The sequence below is a fragment of the Oncorhynchus masou genome, unplaced genomic scaffold, assembly GCF_036934945.1.
Source record: "Oncorhynchus masou masou isolate Uvic2021 unplaced genomic scaffold, UVic_Omas_1.1 unplaced_scaffold_1798, whole genome shotgun sequence".
Taxonomy (NCBI): Eukaryota; Metazoa; Chordata; class Actinopteri; order Salmoniformes; family Salmonidae; genus Oncorhynchus; species Oncorhynchus masou.
In genome coordinates, this window is record NW_027008183.1 from 21636 (window position 1) to 45971 (window position 24336).

Genomic DNA, 24336 nt, shown 5'->3' on the forward strand with positions numbered 1-24336 from the left:
ACACACCATTTTCTTTCTTTATTGATTTCTGGTAAATACTGTACATTTTGCTTTATGTCTTGTACACAGATACCTTACCCAGAGCTCAACATAGCACATCAACAAGGCTATAGCTCGCTCGCGTTGTCCCGAAATAATTACAAAACATACAATCCCACTTTGCATCATATTTCTGTTTTTCCAAATTAAATGCTGCTCTTCAGGGGCTGGGTACTGCAATTCAATTAGGTTGAGAGCAGAAATGAATTCAAGCCACTTCACTTAACAGAAAAACTGGATTTGAACGGGAACACTCGTCAATTATGCATAGCTGGAAGGGATTCTCCCGGGTAACGACACAGCTGCATGTCCAACCCATTGGGCCGGTTTCCTAGACACAGATGAAGTCTAGTTCTGGACTAAAAACATTTTCTGCTCCGTAATATAAAAGCATCAGTGGCTCATGTTGAGTGACAGTTAGAGGGGTGATGATGGTGGACGATGGGGGACACTATCCACTGGATGCTCTTTATGATGTCTGTCTCAGGTGTGTTAGTAGGAGTCAATCAGGAAACACACACACAGGCCTATTTGTTCTTGCTCAGTGTTCTCTGTTTCTCGCCGTGCTCCACTATCTTCTCCTCCACGTACAGCCCTTTACGCCGCCGAACACCGTTCATGTATTTTTAGAGCCTGATTGGCGGAATCGGCCTTCTCTCCAAAGTGGAGGTACTCCTCTTCTGTGGTAGGAACCCAGGACGGATCACTGGAGATCACCTTGAGACACACACAGAGACAGACAGAGAGAGAGCGATTTACTTTCAAATACATGAAGACAGATTTAGTTTGAAGTCCACCACTGAGCAGGATAATGCTTCATTAAATGGACTATAGATACAAAGATCAGGACCTGTATCCCCAAAACATCTCAGAGCCAGGTCAACCCTGTCCATATTATCTTATTCTTTACGACTGAAAAGGCTAAACAGATCCTAGATCAGCACTCCTACTCTGAGACACTTTGTGGATACGGGCCCTGACCCATAAACATGAACAGATGTAAAGCATGGAGCGGACACTGGAATCTACCCCACATGACAAAGAACCCCGTATTGGCTAAGCATTGCTCAGCAGTGGTGGCAGACAAGGAAGAGATCATGACTACTGTTATCCAACTCAGCTGCTCCCTGTCTTTCTCTCTCTACCTCTCTCCCCCTCTAGCTCCCTACCTGGCTCTCTCCCCCTCTAGCTCCCTACTTGGCTCTTTCTCCATTCCCCTCTAGCTCCCTACCTGGCTCTCTCCCCCTCTAGCTCCCTACTTGGCTCTTTCTCCATTCCCCTCTTTCCCCCTCTAGCTCCCTACCTGGCTCTTTCTCCATTCCCCTCTCTCCCCCTCTAGCTCCCTACCTGGCTCTTTCCCTACCTGGCTCTTTCCCCCTACCTAGCTCCCTACCCGGCTCTCCCCTCTAGCTCCCTACCTGGCTCTTTCCCTACTTGGCTCTTTCTCTATTCCCCTCTAGCTCCCTACCTGGCTCTTTCCCTACCTGGCTCTTTCTCCATTCCCTCTCTCCCCTCTAGCTCCCTACCTGGCTCTTTCCTACCTGGCTCTCCCCTCCATTCCCTACCTGGCTCCCTCTAGCTCCCTACCTGGCTCTAGCTCCCTACCTGGCTCTTTTCCATTCTATTCCCCCTCTAGCTCCCTACCTGGCTCTCTCCCTACCTGGCTGGCTCTTCTCCAGCTCCCCCTGGCTCTCTCCCCCTCTAGCTCCCTACCTGGCTCTTTCTCCATTAACCCTCTTTCCCCCTCTAGCTCCCTACCTGGCTCTCTCCCCCCTACCTGGCTGGCTCTTTTCATTCCCCTATTCCCCCCCTGGCTCTCTCCCCTCTAGCTCCCTACCTGGCTCTTTCTCCATTCCCCTCTCTCCCCCTCTAGCTCCCTACCTGGCTCTCTCCCTACCTGGCTCTCTCCCTACCTGGCTCTTTCTCCATTCCCCCTTTCCCTCTAGCTCCCTACCTGGCTCTTTCTCCATTCCCCTCTCTCCCCTCCCTACCTACCTCTCTCCCCCTCTAGCTCCCTACTTGGCTCTTTCTCCATTCCCCTCTTTCCCCCTCTAGCTTCCTACCTGGCTCTCTCCCCCTCTAGCTCCCTACCTGGCTCTTTCTCCATTCCCCTCTCTCCCCTTCTAGCTCCCTACCTGGCTCTTTCCCTACCTGGCTCTTTCTCCATTCCCCTTTCTCCCCCTCTAGCTCTTTCCCTACCTGGCTCTTTCTCTATTCCCCTCTAGCTCCCTACCTGGCTCTCTCCCTACTTGGCTCTTTCTCCATTCCCTCTCTCCCCCTCTAGCTCCCTACCTGGCTCTTTCTCCATTCCTCTCTCTCCCCCTTTAGCTCCCTACCTGGCTCTCTCCCTACCTGGCTCTTTCTCCATTCCCCTCTCTCCCCCTCTAGCTCCCTACCTGGTTCTCTCTGTGGACATCCAGATCAACACTGGTTCTAGAGGAGAGAGACTGTGTGGACATTCTCCTAGAGGAGAGAGACTCATCCAGCTCTAGAGGAGAGACCTCAGACCTGGTTCTAGAGGAGAGAGACTGTGTGGACCCAGATCAACACCTTGCTCAACACTTTCTCCATCAGATCAACCCCATTCAGATCAACACTGTGTTCTAGAGGAGAGAGACTCTCCCTCCATCAGGCTCTGACAGTAGGGAGGTTATAGAGAACATGTGTTCTTCCAAAGCAGTCAGTCACACAGACATCCAGATCAACACTGTGTTCTAGAGGAGAGAGACTGTGTGGACATCCAGATCAACACTGTGTTCTAGAGGAGAGACTGTGTGGACATTCAGATCAACACTGTGTTCTAGAGGAGAGAGACTGTGTGGACATTCAGACTGTGAGAGACTGTGTGGACATCCAGATCAACACTGTGTTCTAGAGGAGAGAGACTGTGTGGACATCCAGATCAACACTGTGTTCTAGAGGAGAGAGACTGTGTGGACATCCAGATCAACACTGTTCTAGAGGAGAGTGACTGTGTGTGTTTGTTGAGGAGGGCCTGGCTATGTGCAACCTGCTGAGGAGATGAGGCAATGCCTTCTGTTGCTTCACACACACACACTATGCCACAATTACTGTACCAGTGTGTACGCGGGCCCCTGCACCTGGCCGTTAGGGGCCCCGAGTGACAGACTCTGGTTGCAGGCAACAGATGGTAGAGGAGGAACAACACCAGACAGATTATGAGGTTGCACACACACACACACACACACACACACACACACACACACACACACACACACACACACACACACACACACACACACACACACATTTTGGCACAATTGGGTCCAGTAGGGCGAATGGGTGTGTGTTTCATTGTGTGTGTACGTGTGCAGGGTTAGAGTGGCGGGTGCTCAGCTCTAACTGTAACGGGGGCAATGTAACAACAGGGGGGCTGAAACACACGAACACACTAGTATGCACGAGTGCACACAAGCAAAGACACACACAGGTCTTTGATTTAATCTGCTCTCTGCGGCCCCTGTTGTGTGCATCCCTTCAGTTACTTATCTTTTCAGGGGCCTTTGTCTCGCTGCTGTGTGTGTGTTTGTGAGTGAGTGAGTGAGTGAGAGAGAGAGCTTTTGTCATTGCGCTCCATGAAGCGTGTCAGTGGGCCTCACCTACATTAGCCTGAATGAACACACACACACACACACACACACACACACAACACACACACACACACACACACACACACACACACACACACACACACACACACACACACACACACACACACACACACACACACACACACACACACTCACACACACACTTACAGCAGATGCTAGTCCGTGAACTACAACACAATGGGAGAAAAAAGTTATTGTCACAACCTCTTTCTCATGCTAATCTAATGTAAGTCCATAACATTACACACATAGCTAACACAACAATACAACACTCACAGAAGAGCTCTCTGTCACTAAACACTATTCATATGTTAAATAAATATGAAGTCCATAGCAAATCAATGATAAACTAAATGCTAACAGTAGCTTGCATCTAATTTAAATAGACTAGATGTATAGAATAGATTCGGATAGTATCAAGGTGGAGTCTACGAAAAGCCCATTGTTATCGTCTATGGAGTAACCATCTGTTGTCATGATTGTCTATGGAGTAACTATCTATGTTCTAATGATTGTCTATGGAGTAACTATCTATGTTCTAATGATTGTCTATGGAGTAACTATCTATGTTCTAATGATTGTCTATGGAGTAACCATCTGTTGTCATGATTGTCTATGGAGTAACCATCTGTTGTCATGATTGTCTATGGAGTAACTATCTATGTTCTAATGATTGTCTATGGAGTAACTATCTATGTTCTAATGATTGTCTATGGAGTAACTATCTATGTTCTAATGATTGTCTATGGAGTAACTATCTATGTTCTAATGATTGTCTATGTAACCATCTGTTGTCATGAGTAACTATCTATGTTGTCATGATTGTCATGATTGTCTATGGAGTAACTATCTATGTTGTCATGATTGTCTATGGAGTAACTATCTATGTTGTCATGATTGTCTATCTATGTTGTCATGATTGTGTCACGCCCTGGTCTTAGTATTTTGTGTTTTCTTTATCTATTTGGTCAGGCCAGGGTGTGACATGGGTTTTTGTATGTGGTGTGTTTTGTCTTGGGTTTTTTCACATGTATTGGGATGGTATCTTAGTGGGGTGTTCTAGGTGAATCTATGGCTGTCTGAAGTGGTTCTCAATCAGAGGCAGGTGTTTATCGTTGTCTCTGATTGGGAATCATATTTAGGCAGCCATATTCTTTGAGTGTTTCGTGGGTGATTGTCCTTATGTCCCTTTGTTCCTGTTCGGTGTTAGTTTACACCAGTATAGGCTGTTTCGGTTTTCGTTACGTTTCTTGTTTTTATATTTTGATTCGTGTTTACTTTTGTTTATTAAACATGGATCTCAATCTACATGCCGCATTTTGGTCCGACTCTCCTTCGCATATAGAAAACCGTAACAGATTGTCTATGGAGTAACTATCTATGTTGTAATGATTGTCTCTGGAGTAACTATCTATGTTGTAATGATTGTCTATGGAGTAACTATCTATGTTGTCATGATTGTCTATGGAGTAACTATCTATGTTGTAATGATTGTCTATGGAGTAACTATCTATGTTGTCATGATTGTCTATGGAGTAACTATCTATGTTGTAATGATTGTCTATGGAGTAACTATGTTGTCATGAATGTCTATGGAGTAACTATCTATGTTGTCATGATTATCTATGCTGTCATGACTGTCTATGGAGTAACTATCTAACTGCTGCAGATAATGACAGAGTAACGTAAATTAAACCGGACAGACGTGTTTTAATGAAGCTCACACACAAAGGCTGACAACAATGTGCTAGTAGGGGGTGGGTGTGTGGAGCAACGGGGGAATCTAATACTGAGTGACATGCTGTGTGTTGTAATGAATTTGCATAGCGTGTGTGTCGCATCTAGTTTCAAGTTTCAAGGTTTATTCGCCATCTGCCAAGTACAGCTGTAAAACAATACAGTAACATTCTTACCTTGAGAGCTCTTTCCCAACAGCATTTATAATAAAAATAATAATATAGATAATAATAACAAATAAAAGCAGTGTGTGGTGTCTCTTCTTCCTGGCAGTGTGACATCAGGTCAGACCGTAAAGCTGTTCACTAGGCTTGTGTGTGTGAGTGTGTGAGAGAGACACCGGGCTGCACACGCTCATTAACAATGTCCGGCTCTCTCAGCCAATTAAATTAGCCGACCTTGAACAATAACCACTTAAACCCCCAGACAGACAGACAGACAGGAGCACGCACGCACGCACGCACGCACACACACACACACACACACACACACCACACCACACCACACCACACCACACCACACACACACACACACACACACACACACGACATAGATACAGTGGGGTCTGAAATTATTGACCCCCTTGATAAAGATGAGCAAAAATGTCTGTATAAAATAATGATAAAACTACAGTACATTGTATTAGGCTGGAGAGGTACCCAGATTTTCAAAATTACCGGCATAGCACACAAAGGGGCACTAAAAACAAAAAGCCCATTGGAATGCTAACAAAATGAGCACAAGTAATAGCAAAATCACATATACCTTGTTAGGTAAATGCTAACAAGCAAAAATGAACAAAATAATTGCAAAGAAAAGCAAATCCAGCTCATAAAGTTATACAAGTATAGCTAGTAGTTACCGAATGTCATTTTTGGTGAATCTGGACATTTACAAGCGTATGTGAATGAGAGAAATTGTGCAAATGAACCAAATGTTATGATGCATGTTTTTCTGAAGGAAAAGCATCATGTGTACACGGAGCAGAGTGGAGAAGAATGGAGGATGGGAAAAACGCTCGTAGGAAGCACAGGGGGAAAATGGCAGCTGTACAGAACTCCGATAACAGAGCTCTCAGACTTCTAAAACACGGTAGAAAGCAGTTCTAATATATCTGATGGAAACATTTAGTGGTGAATGAAAACCGGTGTAACTTGTTCACCTCATGTCTGCCACACAACAGAGACTCTGATAGATCGCCGGCTTTGGACTCAGCAGCTCCTCTTTCTCTTGTTTCTTGCTCTTTACAACAAACACGTGACTGGCTCAACTGTTCTAGGAACTGTAAAATAATGTGACGGGTGAAATGAAGAACGAGATCTGCTTTATCTCCTAACGTATTGCACAAGTTGGGGTTCAATGGGGTTCAAGTCCGGTAAAGCTCCGCCTTATCTCAGTTCACTGGTCACGATGGCAACACCCATCCGTAGCACGCGCTCCAGCAGGTGTATCTCACTGATCATCCCTAAAGCCAACACCTCATTCGGCCGCCTTTCGTTCCAGTACTCTGCTGCCTGTGACTGAAGATGGAGACCTTTATCTCCCTCACCAACTTCAAACATCAGCTATCTGAGCAGCTAACCGATCGCTGCAGCTGTACATAATCTATTGGTAAATAGCCCACCCATTTTCACCTACCTCATCCCCACAGTTTTTATTTATTTACTTTTCTGCTCTTTTGCACACCAATATCTCTACCTGTACATGATCATTTATCAATCCAGTGTTAATCTGCAATATTGTAATTATTCGCCTACCTCCTCATGCCTTTTGCACACATTGTATATAGACTCCCGTTTTTTTTTCTACTGTGTTATTTGACTTGTTAATTGTTTACTCCATGTGTAACTCTGTGTTGTCTGTTCACACTGCTATGCTTTATCTTGGCCAGGTCGCAGTTGTAAATGAGAACTTGTTCTCAACTAGCCTACCTGGTTAAATAAAGGTGAAAAAAAAAAAAATAATAAAGTTGACTGCAGGTATTGACTTAAATGTAGCTACAAATATTCACATTTATTGAAAAACTCCAAATAACTATTGTTGAAGGTATTAAGAAACCATCCACTGGCTTTTTTTGCAAACATTTTTTTGTGAAATTATATTATTTTACACTAATACCATTGGTCAAAGAAAGAGACCCTGTTTTCGATACCTCACCTTGTGAGGATAACGACACTGAGCCCATTTCTAAAATGTTTGAGGAGATGGAGAACACATTGGGAGGGATCTTAGACCATTCCTCCATACAGAATCCTTCCAGATCCTGGATTTCCTTCATCTGCACTTATGGACTGTCCTCTTCATTACAAACCACTGGTTTTCAATGGGGTTCAAGTCCGGAGACTGATGGCCATCGCAGCATGTTGTTTTTGGGGCCAATTAACCATTTCTTCATGGACTTTGATTTTCTGCTTGGGGTTATTGTCTTGCTCGAAGATCCACTTGCAGCCAAGTTTCAGTTTCAGCCTCCTAGCAGAGGCAACCAGATTTAGTAAAAAACAGATTTTGTAAAAATCATGATGCTGTTGACCTTAACAAGGGCCCCAGGACCAGTGGAAGCAGAAAATCCCCATAACATCAATGATCCACCACAATATTTTACAGTAGGTTTGGGGTTCTGCTTATTCCTTCTCATTTCAACACCAAACACAACACAGGTGTGCGTGGCCAAAGAGCTCACACATAACTGAAGACAGACACAGATATTTGAATAAAAATTAAAATATGGGTGCTAAAAACATCCACGCCAGTTCGGTTGCTTATTGTAAGGGCTCAGATTCAGGCCTCCCAAAACTACTTTTAGCAAGGGCTCTGGTCGAAAGTAGTGCTCTATATAGGGATTAGAGAATAGAGTTACCAGGACAAAAGTAGTGTACTATATAGGGAATAGGGTGCCCAGGTCAAAACTAGTGCTCTATATAGGGATTAGAGAATAGAGTTGCCAGGACAAAACTAGTGCTCTATATAGGGAATAGGGTGCCCAGGTCAAAATTAGTGCTCTATATAGGGAATAGAGGTGCCCAGGTCAAAATCAGTGCTCTATATAGGGAATAGGGTGCCCAGGTCAAAACTAGTGCTCTATATAGGGAATAGGGTGCCCAGGTCAAAACTAGTGCTCTATATAGGGATTAGAGAATAGAGTTACCAGGACAAAACTAGTGCTCTATATAGGGAATAGGGTTCCCAGGTCAAAAGTAGTGCTCTATATAGGGAATAGGGTTCCCAGGTCAAAAGTAGTGCTCTATATAGGGAATAGGGTGCCCAGGTCAAAACTAGTGCTCTTTATAGGGAATAGGGTTCCCAGGTCAAAACTAGTAATAAGAACAAATTCTTATTTACAATGACGACCGAGGAACAGTGAGTTAACTGCCTTGTTCAGGGACAGAAAGACAGCTCAGGGATTCGATCAAGCAACCTTTCAGTTACTGGCCCAACGCTCTGACCACTAGGCTACCTGCTGGTTACTGTCCCAACACTCTAACCACTAGTCTACCTGCTGGTTACTGGCCCAACACTCTAACCACCAGGCCACCTGCTGGTTACTGGCCCAATGCTCTAACCACTAGGCTTCCTGCTGGTTACTGGCCCAACGCTCTAACCACTAGGCTACCTGCTGGTTACTGGTCCAATGCTCTAACCACTAGGCCACCTGCTGGTTACTGTCCCAACACTCTAACAACTAGGCTACCTGCTGGTTACTGTCCCAGCACTCTAAAAACTAGGCAACCTGCTGGTTACTGTCCCAACACTCTAACCACAAGGCTAACTGCTGGTTACTGGTCCAATGCTCTAACCACTATTCAACCTGCTGCTTACTGGCCCAATGCTCTAACCACTAGGCTACCTGCTGGTTACTGGCACAACACTCTAACCACTAGGCTACCTGCTGGTTACTGGTCCAATGCTCTAACCACTAGGCCACCTGCTGGTTACTGGCCCAACGCTCTAACCACTAGGCTACCTGCTGGTTACTGTCCCAACACTCTAACCACTAGGCTACCTGCTGGTTACTGTCCCAACACTCTAACCACTAGACTACCTGCTGGTTACTGTCCCAACGCTCTAACCACTAGGCTACCTGCTGGTTACTGGCCCAATGCTCTAACCACTAGGCTACCTGCTGGTTACTGGCACAACGCTCTAACCACTAAGCTACCTGCTGGTTACTGGCCCAACGCTCTAACCACTAGGCTACCTGCTGGTTACTGGCCCAACGCTCTAACCACTAGGCTACCTGCTGGTTACTGTCCCAACACTCTAACCACTAGGCTACCTGCTGGTTACTGTCCCAACACTCTAACCACTAGGCTACCTGCTGGTTACTGTCCCAACGCTCTAACCACTAGGCTACCTGCTGGTTACTGGCCCAATGCTCTAACCACTAGGCTACCTGCTGGTTACTGGCCCAACGCTCTAACCACTAGGCTACCTGCTGGTTACTGGCCCAATGCTCTAACCACTAGGCCACCTGCTGGTTACTGGCCCAACGCTCTAACCACTAGGCTACCTGCTGGTTACTGGTCCAATGCTCTAACCACTAGGCCACCTGCTGGTTACTGGCCCAACGCTCTAACCACTAGGCTACCTGCTGGTTACTGGCCCAACGCTCTAACCACTAGGCTACCTGCTGGTTACTGGTCCAATGCTCTAACCACTAGCCCACCTGCTGGTTACTGGCCCAACGCTCTAACCACTAGGCTACCTGCTGGTTACTGTCCCAACACTCTAACCACTAGGCTACCTGCTGGTTACTGTCCCAACACTCTAACCACTAGGCTACCTGCTGTTTACTAGGTCCCAACGCTCTAACCACTAGGCTACCTGCTGGTTACTGGCCCAACGCTCTAACCACTAGGCTACCTGCTGGTTACTGGCCCAACGCTCTAACCACGAGGCTACCTGCTGGTTACTGTCCCAACGCTCTAACCACTAGGCTACCTGCTGGTTACTGTCCCAACGCTCTAACCACTAGGCTACCTGCTGGTTACTAGTCCAACGCTCTAACCACTAGGCTACCTGCTGGTTACTAGTCCAACGCTCTAACCACTGGTCTACCTGCTGGTTACTGGCTCTAACCACTAGGCTACCTGCTGGTTACTGTCCCAACACTCTAACCACTAGGCTACCTGCTGGTTACTGGTCCAATGCTCTAACCACTAGGCTACCTGCTGTTTACTGGCCCAATGCACTAACCACTAGGCTACCTGCTGGTTACTGGCCAAATGCTCTAACCACTAGGCTACCTGCTGGTTACTGTCCCAACACTCTAACCACTAGGCTACCTGCTGGTTACTGTCCCAACGCTCTAACCACTAGGCTACCTGCTGGTTACTGTCCCAACGCTCTAACCACTAGGCTACCTGCTGGTTACTGTCCCAACGCTCTAACCACTAGGCTACCTGCTGGTTACTGGTCCAATGCTCTAACCACTAGGCTACCTGCTGGTTACTGGCCCAACGCCCTAACCACTAGGCTACCTGCTGGTTACTGGTCCAATGCTCTAACCACTAGGCCACCTGCTGGTTACTGGTCTAATGCTCTAACCACTAGGCTACCTGCTGGTTACTGTCCCAACGCTCTAACCACTAGGCTACCTGCTGGTTACTGACCCAATGCTCTAACCACTAGGCTACCTGCTGGTTACTGGCCCAACGCCCTAACCACTAGGCTACCTGCTGGTTACTGGTCCAATGCTCTAACCACTAGGCTACCTGCTGGTTACTGGTCCAATGCTCTAACCACTAGGCTACCTGCTGGTTACTGTCCCAACGCTCTAACCACTAGGCTACCTGCTGGTTACTGTCCCAACACTCTAACCACTAGGCTACCTGCTGGTTACTGTCCCAATGCTCTAACCACTAGGCTAACTACTAGCCTACCTGCTGGTTACTGGCCCAACGCTCTAACCACTAGGCTACCTGCTGGTTACTGTCCCAACGCTCTAACCACTAGGCTACCTGCTGGTTACTGGTCCAATGCTCTAACCATTAGGCCACCTGCTGGTTACTGGTCTAATGCTCTAACCACTAGGCTACCTGCTGGTTACTGTCCCAACGCTCTAACCACTAGGCTACCTGCTGGTTACTGGCCCAACGCCCTAACCACTAGGCTACCTGCTGGTTACTGGTCCAATGCTCTAACCACAAGGCCACCTGCTGGTTACTGGTCTAATGCTCTAACCACTAGGCTACCTGCTGGTTACTGGCCCAACGCTCTAACCACTAGGCTACCTGCTGGTTACTGGTCCAATGCTCTAACCACTAGGCTACCTGCTGGTTACTGGCCCAACGCTCTAACCACTAGGCTACCTGCTGGTTACTGGTCCAATGCTCTAACCACTAGGCTACCTGCTGGTTACTGGCCCAACGCTCTAACCACTAGGCTACCTGCTGGTTACTGGTCCAATGCTCTAACTACTAGCCTACCTGCTGGTTACTGGCCCAACGCTCTAACCACTAGGCTACCTGCTGGTTACTGTCCCAACGCTCTAACCACTAGGCTACCTGCTGGTTACTGGTCCAATGCTCTAACCACTAGGCTACCTGCTGGTTACTGGGCTCTAACCTACCCAACGTCCTCTAACCACTAGCCTACCTGCTGGTTACTGGCCCAACGCTCTAACCACTAGGCAACCTGCTGGTTACTGGCCCAACGCTCTAACCACTAGGCTACCTGCTGGTTACTGACCCAACGCTCTAACCACTAGGCTACCTGCTGGTTACTGGTCCAATGCTCTAACCATTAGGCTACCTGCTGGTTACTGGCCCAATGCTCTAACCACTAGGCAACCTGCCCCAAAACAAGAAGGTATACAGAAGGTGGTAAAGAAGTGGGACTTTTTCTGTTTATAAAAGGGGTATAATAAGGATGAGCCAGAGAAGTCATGTATTGATGTCAATGGGAGACTAGTTAGGATTCACCTCATACTGGAACTAATAGGGAACAGGGCTATGAGTTCTAGAGACAAGGGTGAAATAAAAACTGATCCTTGTTCAGCATTGTGATTTCCTTTATTCCTTCATTAATGAAAAACATAAAATTAAGAGCTAAAAATACAAGCACCTGTTTTCAGACTGATGAGTTGCAGCTCACAACCCCCCCACGGAGTGAGCCTTGCATGTGTTTTTGTCTGTGTGTGTGTGTTGTATGCCTGCTGTGTGTGAGTTGTATGCCTGCTGTGTGTGTGTCTGCACAAGGATGCACACGACAGGGTGTATGTGTGAGCGCGCCTCACCTCCCAGTGGCTGAAGACCAGTTGTGGACTAGCCAATCCACTGGTTCTCTTGCGTATCTCATCAGCGAATCCGAAGCTCTCGGCCACAGGAAGGACAGCCTTGATGATGAACATCTCCGTCCCCTCCTTCATCTCCTCCTGTAACACTCGGCCCTCCCTCTTCCCCAGGACCCCGTACACACGACCTGGACACACACACACACTGTAATTAGTAGAAGTGGCTTAATGTGTACTCTGACCATGTATACAGTGTGGCCAGCTATATACAATCTAATCAAATGATTGTGTGTGTGAATGATGTGGTCAATCTAATCCAACTATGTATACAATCTATTTATGCATGATCTTATCCAACTATTGATTAGATCTAAATAATGGACACGATGTAATGAAAGTATTGATGAAGTCTATTTCTACACTAAATGTTACGCAACCAACATCTACTATAATATACATCATGGAATTAAAATATGGATCACATTCATCGATACTAATGAAACCAAGTTCTCCTAATAGGGCCACATTTAAAGGGATGCTAGCGTTGCAGAAGTGAGTAAAAAGTCATATTGTTTCTGAAATTGGTGATTTGGCTGGCTGTAAATGGATGTGACTGCTAAACGTGCTGTTAAGATATGGTTTATTGATTATCCGTAACAGAAGTTGGGCAAGGCTCATTTGAATCTTAATGATGACCAAAAGTAGTGCACTATACAGGGAATGGGGTGCCATTTGGGACCAACTTAGAAAACAAGAGTTGATCACTGACACTACAAAGACAAATATTAGAATAGTTCTAGAGCATAGATAGTAATAATGAGGGTTGTCAAATCACATTTTATTGGTCACATACACACATTTAGCAGATGTTATTGTGGGTGTAGCGAAATGTTTGTGTTTCTAGCTCCAACAGTGCAGTAATATCTAACAATTCACAACAATACACACAAATCTAAAGTAAAATAATGGAGTTAAGAAATATATAAATATTAGGACGAGCAATGTTGGAGTGGCATTGAATAAATACAGTAGAATATAGTACATACATATGAGATGAGTAAAGCAGTATGTAAACATGATTAAAGTGACGAGTGTTCCATTATTAAAGTGGCCAGTGTATATAGGGCAGCAGCCTCTAAGGTGCGGGGTTGAGTAACCGGGTGGTAGCCGGCTAGTGATGGCTATTTAAATATCAACGAATACTGTACCATCATCTTTTGTCTGTGTTTCAGTGGACGAGGTAAGAGCTGTGTTCCTACACCAGGGATGGGATAATACACCAGTCCAATGGACTCCTATCACACTAGAATGGGAGTTGTGTGCAGCAACTCACCCTCCACCTGGTGGAACATTCTTGGTAGTTTAGTTGTCATGTTGTGGCTTGAATGTCCTGACAAGTTGTATCACAGTCATTTGTATCTGAATAGAAGCTGCTATAATAATTCCCTCAACCTCCTCCTGTGTGGTTTAGATGTAAGGCAGTAATGCCTCCAGGAAAGATTGAAGAAGGAGATTTGAAGGTGTGTGTGTTGTGTTTTAGCTATTTACCTAAGATCTCAGTGGTTAGTTTGTGTTTTGCCCAGCGTGTGTTCTATTGAGTTTGTGTGTGTGTGTCTGTGTGTTATATTGTGTGTATTATATTGTGTGTGTGTGTGTCTGTGTGTTATATTGTGTGTGTGTGTCCGTGTGATATATTGTGTGTGTGTCCGTGTGATATATTGTGTGTGTGTGTCCGTGTGTTATAGTGTGTGTGTGTGTCCGTGTGTTATATTGTGTGTGTGTCCGTGTGTTATATTGTGTGTGTGTCCGTGTGTTATATTGTGTGTCCGTGTGTTATATTGTGTGTGTGTCCGTGTGTTATATTGTGTGTGTGTCCGTGTGTTACAGTGTGTGTCCGTGTGTTACATTGTGTGTCCGTGTGTTATATTGTGTGTGTCCGTGTGTTATTTGTGTGTTATCCAGTGACTTACAAATTGGATACTGTGTGTCCGTGTGTTATATTGTGTGTGTGTGTCCGTGTGTTATATTGTGTGTGTGTCCGTGTGTTATATTGTGTGTCCGTGTGTGATATTGTGTGTCCGTGTGTTATATTGTGTGTCCGTGTGTCATATTGTGTGTCCGTGTGTTATATTGTGTGTCCGTGTGTTCTGCCGCGTGTCCGTGTGTTCTGCCGCATGTCCGTGTGTTCTGCCGCGGGTCCGTGTGTTCTGCCGCGGGTCCGTGTGTTCTGCCGCGGGTCCGTGTGTTCTGCCGCGGGTCCGTGTGTTCTGCCGCGGGTGTGTTCTGTGTGTTCTGCCGCGGGTCCGTGTGTCGTGTCTGTGTGTTCTGCCGTGTCTCCGTGTGTCTGTGTGTTCTGTGTGTTCTGCCGCGTGTCCTGTGTGTTCTGCCGTGTCTGTGTGTTCTGCCGTGTGTCTGTGTGTTCTGCCGTGTGTCTGTGTGTTCTGCCGTGTCTGTGTGTTCTGCCGTGTCTGTGTGTTCTGCCGTGTGTCCGTGTGTTCTGCCGTGTGTCCGTGTGTTCTGCCGTGTCTCCGTGTGTTCTGCCGTGTCTCCGTGTGTTCTGCCGTGTCTCCGTGTGTTCTGCCGTGTCCGTGTGTTCTGCCGTGTCTCTGTGTCTCCTGCCGTGTGTCTGTGTGTTCTGCCGTGTCTCTGTGTGTTCTGCCGTGTCTCCTGCCGTGTGTCCGTGTGTTCTGCCGTGTGTCCGTGTGTTCTGCCGTGTGTCCGTGTGTTCTGCCGTGTGTGTGTTCTGTGTTCTGCCGTGTGTTCTGCCGTGTGTCCGTGTGTTCTGCCTTGTCTGTGTGTTCTGCCGTGTCTGTGTGTTCTGCCGTGTGTCTGTGTGTTCTGCCGTTCTGTGTTTTGCCGTGTGTCCGTGTGTTCTGCCGTGTGTCTGTGTGTTCTGCCGTGTGTCTGTGTGTTTGCCTGTCCGTGTGTTCTGCCGCGTGTCCGTGTGTTCTGCTGTGTTCTGTCCGTGTGTTCTGCCGTGTTCTCCGTGTGTGTTCTGCCGTGTCTGTGTCTGTGTGTTCTGCCATGTGTTCTGCCTTGTCTGTGTGTTCTGCCGTGTGTCCGTGTGTTCTGCCGTGGGTCCGTGTGTTCTGCCGTGTGTCCGTGTGTTCTGCCGTGTGTCCTTGTCTGTGTGTTCTGCCGTGTGTCCGTGTGTTCTGCCGTGTCTGTGTGTGTTCTGCCGTGTCTGTGTGTTCTGCCGTGTGTCTGTGTGTTCTGCCGTGTGTCTGTGTGTTCTGCCGTGTGTCTGTGTGTTCTGCCGTGTGTCTGTGTGTTCTGCCGTGTGTCTGTGTGTTCTGTGTCCGTGTTCTCCGTGTGTTCTGCCGTGTGTCCGTGTGTTCTGTGTTCTGCCGTGTGTCCGTGTGTTCTGCCGTGTGTGCCTGTGTGTTCTGCCCGTGTGTTCTGCCGTGTGTCCGTGTGTTCTGCCGTGTGTCTGTGTGTTCTGCCGTGTGTCTGTTCTGTGTTCTGCCGCGTGTCTGTGTGTTCTGCCGTGTGTTCTGCCTTGTCTGTGTGTTCTGCCGTGTCTGTGTGTTCTGCCGTGTGTCCGTGTGTTCTGCTTTGTCTGTGTGTTCTGCCGTGTGTTCTGCCTTGTCTGTGTGTTCTGCCGTGTGTCGTGTGTGTGTGTTCTGCCGTGTGTCCGTGTGTTCTGTCTGTGTGTTCTCTGTGTCTCCTGCCGTGTGTCCGTGTTCTGCCTGTGTGTTCTGCCTCTGTGTGTTCTGCCGTGTCCGTGTGTTCGTGTGTCTCCGTGTGCCGTGTGTCCGTGTGTTCGTGTGTTCTGCTGTGTGTCCGTGTGTTCTGCCGTGTGTTCTGCCGTGTGTCTGTGTGTTCTGCCGTGTGTCTGAGTGTTCTGCTTTGTCTGTGTGTTCTGCCGTGTCTCCGTGTGTTCTGCCGTGTTCTCCGTGTTCCTGCCTTTGTCTGTGTGTCCGTGTGTTCTGCCGTGTGTCCGTGTGTTCTGCCGTGTCTGTGTGTTCTGCCGTGTGTGTGTGTGTCTCTGCCGTGTGTCCGTGTGTTCTGCCGTGTCTGTGTGTTCTGCCTGTGTTCTGTGTCTGTGTGTTCTGCCGTGTCTGTGTGTTCCTGCCGTGTGTCCGTGTGTTCTGCCGTGTGTCCGTGTGTTCTGCTGTGTGTCCGTGTGTTCTGCCGTGTCCGTGTGTTCTCTGTGTGTTCTGCCGTGTCTGTGTGTTCTGCCGTGTCTGTGTGTTCTGCCTGCTCTTGTCTGTGTGTTCTGCCGTGTGTCTGTGTGTCTTTGTCCGTGTGTTCTGTCCGTGTGTCCGTGTGTTCTGCCGTGTGTCCGTGTGTTCTGCCGTGTGTCTGTGTGTTCTGCCGTGTGTCCGTGTGTTCTGCCGTGTCTGTGTGTTCTGCCGTGTGTCCGTGTGTTCTGTCTGTGTGTGTGTGTTTTTCCGTGTCTGTGTGTTCTGCCATGTGTTCTTCCGTGTGTTCTGCCGTGTGTTCTGCCATGTGTTCTTCCGTGTGTTCTGCCGTGTGTTCTGCCGTGTGTGTGTGTTTTGCCGTGTGTGTACTGGTAAGCCTCTTACCTAACACCTCTGCTGTAGCCATGATTTCACAGGTGTACATAGCAGCCATGAGTCTCTGAGGTTTGGCCTGGAACGCGTGCCGACAAGCCTCCTTCACAGCAGCTATGAGCTGGCCAGAGAACGGCCCGTAGCAGTCCACTAGCCCGGCCACAACCTCCGCCCTGCATCTCCCCTGGCTCGTCCCCAGCCACGGCACCCTCTGCCTTGGAAGGCGTCTCACCCGTTCTGCCCCTGCCTTGCCTGAGGCCTCCTGCTGACCTGCAGCCTCACCGGGGCTTTCGGAAACAGATGCATCAAGGGAGTTGGAGTCTTCTTCAGTCACAGAGTCCAGGTGGGTGCGCTGGGTGGGGAAGTTCATGTCCCATCTCTCCACAGAGAAGCAGACACCCATGAGGGGCTCCTCACACATTGGACCAGAGAGGGTGGCGAGCTGGAAACCACTGACAACGCTGTTGTCAAAGTCTCGGATGGCGCTGGCCTCAGCTTTCGCCCCTCCCTCTTTCTCTCCTTTCTCTCGTTCTCGAGGCAGTGCCACACGGATGGTCTCTGGTACCCCTCTACGCTGTTAAGGAGGATGTTTGGTCCATACCTAATAATAACAAAATGGCCATATTAATTACCATGAAATACCTGCATAGCACACAATTTCATCTCATATAAAATACCATGAAATATCATCCCAACCCATATGAAATACTCTGAAATACCTGCATACCCTCTCATCCCAACCTATATGAAACACCCTGAAATACCTGCATACCCTCTCATCCCAACCCATATGAAACACCCTGAAATACCTGCATACCCTCTCATCCCAACCCATATGAAACACCCTGAAATACCTGCATACCCTCTCATCCCAACCCATATGAAACACCCTGAAATACCTGCATACCCTCTCACCCCAACCTATATGAAACACCCTGAAATACCTGCATACCCTCTCATCCCAACCCATATGAAACACCCTGAAATACCTGCATACCCTCTCATCCCAACCTATATGAAACACCCTGAAATACCTGCATCCTGCTGACCTCATCCCAACAGATGCATATATGAAACACCCTGAAATACCTGCATACACCTCTCATCCCAACCTATATGAAACACCCTGAAATACCTGCATACCCTCTCATCCCAACCTATATGAAACACCCTGAAATACCTGCATACCCTCTCATCCCAACCTATATGAAACACCCTGAAATACCTGCATACCCTCACATCCCAACCTATATGAAACACTCTGAAATACCTGCATACCCTCTCATCCCAACCTATATGAAACACCCTGAAATACCTGCATACCCTCACATCCCAACCTATATGAAACACTCTGAAATACCTGCATACCCTCTCATCCCAACCTATATGAAACACCCTGAAATACCTGCATACCCTCTCATCCCAACCTATATGAAACACCCTGAAATACCTGCATACCCTCTCATCCCAACCTATATGAAACACCCTGAAATACCTGCATACCCTCACATCCCAACCTATATGAAACACCCTGAAATACCTGCATACCCTCTCATCCCAACCCATATGAAACACCCTGAAATACCTGCATACCCTCTCACCCCAACCTATATGAAACACCCTGAAATACCTGCGTGGTCCAAAGGCCCATATCCGGTCCACAGCGTTTCTCCACTTCCTCCCCTGCAGCAGGACCTCCAGCCTGCTCTTCAGCACCATCAGGGCATCTAGGGTCCAGGTACTCATGTCCAGGGTCCTCCCCTCCCTCTGGGCCTGACCTGCCTGCTCCAGGGTCCGGATCAAGTCAGCACTACCCTCCAGTAGAAGAGTCACCTCTACACAACACAGGACACTTTTTGATCAGGATCAGAGCCCAGATTTACAAAACTTTCTTAAGAAGAAATGTCTTCTTAACTGCCATTTTCCCCATTAACTATAGACATAAGAAAGTTAAGCAAAGTTGCTATTCCTCAAAAAGGCTATTGGAAATGTTCTTGCTCTGTTTCTTATTTCTCCTTAAGCAAAATGTTAAGTGCTTCCTATAGTCTGACAACAACAAACATCAACACACACACCCTCACCAACTCAACTCTCTCTCACCTTCGGGTAGTGGTATGGCCCGTACCCCCACGGTGGCCTGTCTGTTTGGGGTGGTGAGGGTCACCAGGCCGCTGGGGTCCAGGTGCAGGGTGTCTGACTCTTTCACCTGGTGGATCACAGCCACCTAGACAGACACAGACAGACACACACACACACACACACACACACACACACACACACACACACACACACACACACACACACACACACACACACACACACACACACACGAGAGTAGAGTTAGCTACTGCAAATAGACTGCTGCTGCCTCTTCAATTGTAGCACACTACTAATATATGGGGTGTCGTTTGAGATGTCAACAGATCAGATATAAGATAGACACACACACCACACCCTCAACATACACACACACCTTCTGTTGTTTCCCCAGGTCTTCATTGACCATGTCCACTTTGGGTGGTCTGATCACGGTCTCTCTGAATGGGATGATAGGCTTGGAGGCACTGATCTCAATCTTGGCAAACCTGGACGATGAGAAGAACACAGAGAGTCAGATGTAGGGATCCCAAAACTGGTACATTTCCACAAATTCCCAGGTTTTCCAGAAATCCCACTAGGAAGATTCCTGGAATCAGGCAGAAATAAGCAGAAATTCTGGAATCCTCCATCCAGGATTTCTGGAAAAGCTGGAAAAGTTACAAAGATGTGTAGTGAGAAGGAGATGGAATACTCACATGCAGCAACACAAATGAAGTAAAGCAAGTAGGACAACCCATGCATTGTAAATGTGCTGTATTACTGGGTACGAGAGCCAGAACAAACTCAACAGAATACTATACATAAAGACACATTGGTCTCTTAAGAGAGCGCTGAAAACTTTCACGTCTGCCTTTTTTTATTTTCCAAAACAATAACACCTGTCAGATATTATTAGGCACTCCTGTCCATGCTGAGCCAAGCACAGCATATTCAAATCATCTGTCATAGCTCACCTTGCACACGCACGCACACACACTTCACCACACCACTCACTCACTCACTCACTCACTCACTCACACACACACACACACACACACTCACGCACGCACACACCTGCTTCATCAATCTTTCTAAACCACACAGGAGGAGGATGAGGGAAATATAGCAGCTTCTATTCAGATACAAATGATACATCTTGTCAGGACATTCAAGCCACAACATGACAACTGCAGGGCAGCAGGTAGGCTAACGGTTAGAGCATTGGGCCAGTAACGGAAAGGTTGCTGGTTCGAATCCCCAAGGTGAAAAGAATCTGTTGATGTGCCCTTGAGCAAGGTACTAAACCGTCATTGCTCCTGTAAGTCACTCTAGATAACGTCTGCTAAATGATTCAAATGGTTTTAAAAATATAGATTAAAAAACTAACAAGAATTTTACATTAAGTGGGGGGTGAACTTGCACCTAAACGTTAATCTTTGGTCATTTTCCCCACTGATGGTTAAGGTTAGGATTGGAGGAGGGAAGCTGATCCTAGATCTGTACCTCCGTTTTCTGCCTAATGAACACAACCCTGTGCTGGTGAGGCCAAGCTTCAGGTCTGGTTCTCCTATAAAATGACGTCATTAGGTTATCACTGATGAAACACTCAGAGGGATACAGAGAGGGTCACTTTAGGATAAGAAAATAAGTGTGCTTCCCAAATGGCACCCTATTCCTGTAGTGCACTACTTTAGACCAGGGCCCATAAAGCTCTGGTCAAAAGAAGTGCATTACAGCGGGAAAATGGTTCCATTTGGGACACTGTCTGTCACTACCTGTGGAGAAAGAAGAGGTGATGTAGCTCTCCGGCTGCCAAGACCAACAGCCAAGTACTGTCAGGCAATCCCTGTTTGTGGGTTCATCCTAAACTGGCTGTGTGTGTGTGTGTGTGTGTGTCAGTGTTTGGGCTGAGAGATGTCACGACTTCCGTCCACACTACCAGAACCAGCTCATCTCGTTATCCAGCGTGTGACGTTATAAACACGCACACTCTCTCACAACGTGCGCAAACGCACACACACACATGCATGTGCTCTCTTTCTCACTCTCTCACACACACACACACACACACACACACACACACACACACACACACACACACACACACACACACACACACACACACAGAACGGGCACATATAATCCAGTTAGAGTCAGTCCATACAACAACAGGGCAGAAAACAAGTCATCCCTCTCCCCCTTCCACTCTCTCCATTCCTCCTCTCTCTCCTTCCTCTCTCTCTGATGTTTAGTAGAAGCATCTCAGAAGCGCTGGAGCGTTCCCTGAATCCAATGTAGACAGCAGACTGTGTGGTTGTTTGAAGATGGGGGTTATTCTGGGTGCTGTGGGTGTTCGTTGTTTCTTTAAATCTCACTAAGACTTGGAATGCATCCCAAATGGCACCCCACTACCTATATAGTGCACTCCTTTAGACCAGAGCTCTAAATGGATGTAGTTCTGTCCTTGAGCTGTTCTGGTCTATTTAATGTTCTGTATTATGTCATGTTTTGTGTGGACCCCAGGAAGAGTAGCTGCTGCTTTTGCAACAGTTAATGGGGATCCTAATAAAATACCAAAAGGGTCCTGGTCAAAAGGAGTGCACTATGAAGGGAATAGGATGCCATTTGGATTAGAATGTGTTCTTCCAACAGAGCAGACGCACTCTGAACGATGCTTCCAGACTTATTACTAATTTAGCTAAACATTGTCAACTCCTCAAGCAGGGAGCTATGACTTATTCAGTGGGAGAGGAGAAATACACACATCCAGTAAAACAGGGATTGTCAGTGGGAGAACACACACTCCAGTAATCAGCAGGGAGCTATGACTTATTCAGAAATACACACATCCAGTAATCAAGCAGGGAGATATGACTTATTCAGTGGGAGAGGAGAAACACTATGACACACATCCAGTAATCAAGCAGGGAGATATGACTTATTCAGTGGGAGAGGAGAAACACACACACCCAGTAATCAAGCAGGGAGCTATGACTTATTCAGTGGGAGAGGAGAAACACACACATCCAGTAATCAAGCAGGGAGCTATGACTTATTCAGTGGGAGAGGAGAAACACACACACCCAGTAATCAAGCAGGGAGATATGACTTATTCAGGGGGAGAGGAGAAACACACACACCCAGTAATCAAGCAGGGAGATATGACTTATTCAGTGGGAGAGGAGAAACACACACATCCAGTAATCAAGCAGGGAGATATGACTTATTCAGTGGGAGAGGAGAAATACACACACCCAGTAATCAAGCAGGGAGCTATGACTTATTCAGTGGGACAGGAGAAACACACACCCAGTAATCAAGCAGGGAGATATGACTTATTCAGTCATCCAGCAGGGAGATATGACTTATTCAGTGGGAGAGGAGAAACACACACACCCAGTAATCAAGCAGGGAGCTATGACTTATTCAGTGGGAGAGGAGAAACACACACATCCAGTAATCAAGCAGGGAGCTATGACTTATTCAGTGGGAGAGGAGAAACACACACACCCAGTAATCAAGCAGGGAGATATGACTTATTCAGGGGGAGAGGAGAAACACACACATCCAGTAATCAAGCAGGGAGCTATGACATATTCAGTGGAAGAAACACACACACCCAGTAATCAAGCAGGGAGATATGACTTATTCAGTGGGAGAGGAGAAACACACACACCCAGTAATCAAGCAGGGAGATATGACTTATTCAGGGGAGAGGAGAAAACACACACCCAGTAATCAAGTAGGGAGATATGAATTCAGTGGGAGAGGAGAAACACACACATCCAGTAATCAAGCAGGGAGATATGACTTATTCAGTGGGAGAGGAGAAACACACACATCCAGTAATCAAGCAGGGAGATATGACTTATTCAGTGGGAGAGGAGAAACACACACATCCAGTAATCAAGCAGGGAGCTATGACTTATTCAGTGGGAGAGGAGAAACACACACACCCAGTAATCAAGCAGGGAGCTATGACTTATTCAGTGGGAGAGGAGAAAACACACACCCAGTAATCAAGTAGGGAGATATGACTTATTCAGTGGGAGAGGAGAAACACACACATCCAGTAATCAAGCAGGGAGATATGACTTATTCAGTGGGAGAGGAGAAACACACACATCCAGTAATCAAGCAGGGAGATATGACTTATTCAGTGGGAGAGGAGAAACACACACATCCAGTAATCCAGGGAGCTATGACTTATTCAGGGGGAGAGGAGAAACACACACATCCAGTAATCAAGCAGGGAGGACTTATTCAGTGGGAGAAACACACACACCCAGTAATGCTATGACTTATTCAGTGGGCACATCCAGTCCTGACTTATTCAGTACCCAGTAATCAAGCAGGGAGCTATGAGTGGGAGAGGAGAAACACACACACCCAGTAATCAAGCAGGAGATATGACTGATTCGTGGGAGAGGAGAAACACACACACCCAGTAATATCTGTTAATGTGTGTCTTGAATAAATCATGTGTAGTGGATTACTAGTTGCAACAGGACATTCATTATTTTTATCACTAACTCACACCGCGTTGAAGATATTGGTGTCCCCCAGATGACAACCTATGGGCCCTGGTCAAAAGTAAGTAATCAAGCCTGGGATAAGTCTGCCTGCCTGAGCCAGAACGGCCCAGAGCTGCTCCTGGTCAAAAGTAGTGCACTTGGGAACATGGTGTCAGTTGAGACGCAGCCTATGAGTCTCCATCCTGAACACTGTTGATTTACAGCCTGTTTAGGAACCCTTCTTCTAACTTATTTGGACATTTCTCCAACGTATCGTGAGTTGGAAAACCATAACTGCATACAGGAAATGGTTTGCATGCGGCATTATAATCTAGAGGCATTTGGAGCCACTGTAACTATGGCTGCGTGTGTGTGTGTAGTGTGTATTTTGTGTTCAAATGTGTGTTTTGTGTGTACATGTTGCTCACATTATCAGGACCAGAATGTCCTGACAAGGTAAGATATTATTTTATTTTTCAGGACATTTTAGGCGTAAGGGTTAGGGAAAATTGGATTTTGAATGGGAATACATTTTTACACCCAAAAAGTCCAGAAAATTCACATGAAAAAAGCTGTGTTTTGTGTGT

At 47.0% G+C, this 24336-nt stretch overlaps 1 pseudogene; it reads right to left on the reverse strand.

Annotated features, from left to right (window-relative positions):
- LOC135532272 (elongation factor-like GTPase 1) overlaps positions 1-24336 on the reverse strand; it is a 27039-nt pseudogene continuing 2703 nt past the window's right edge.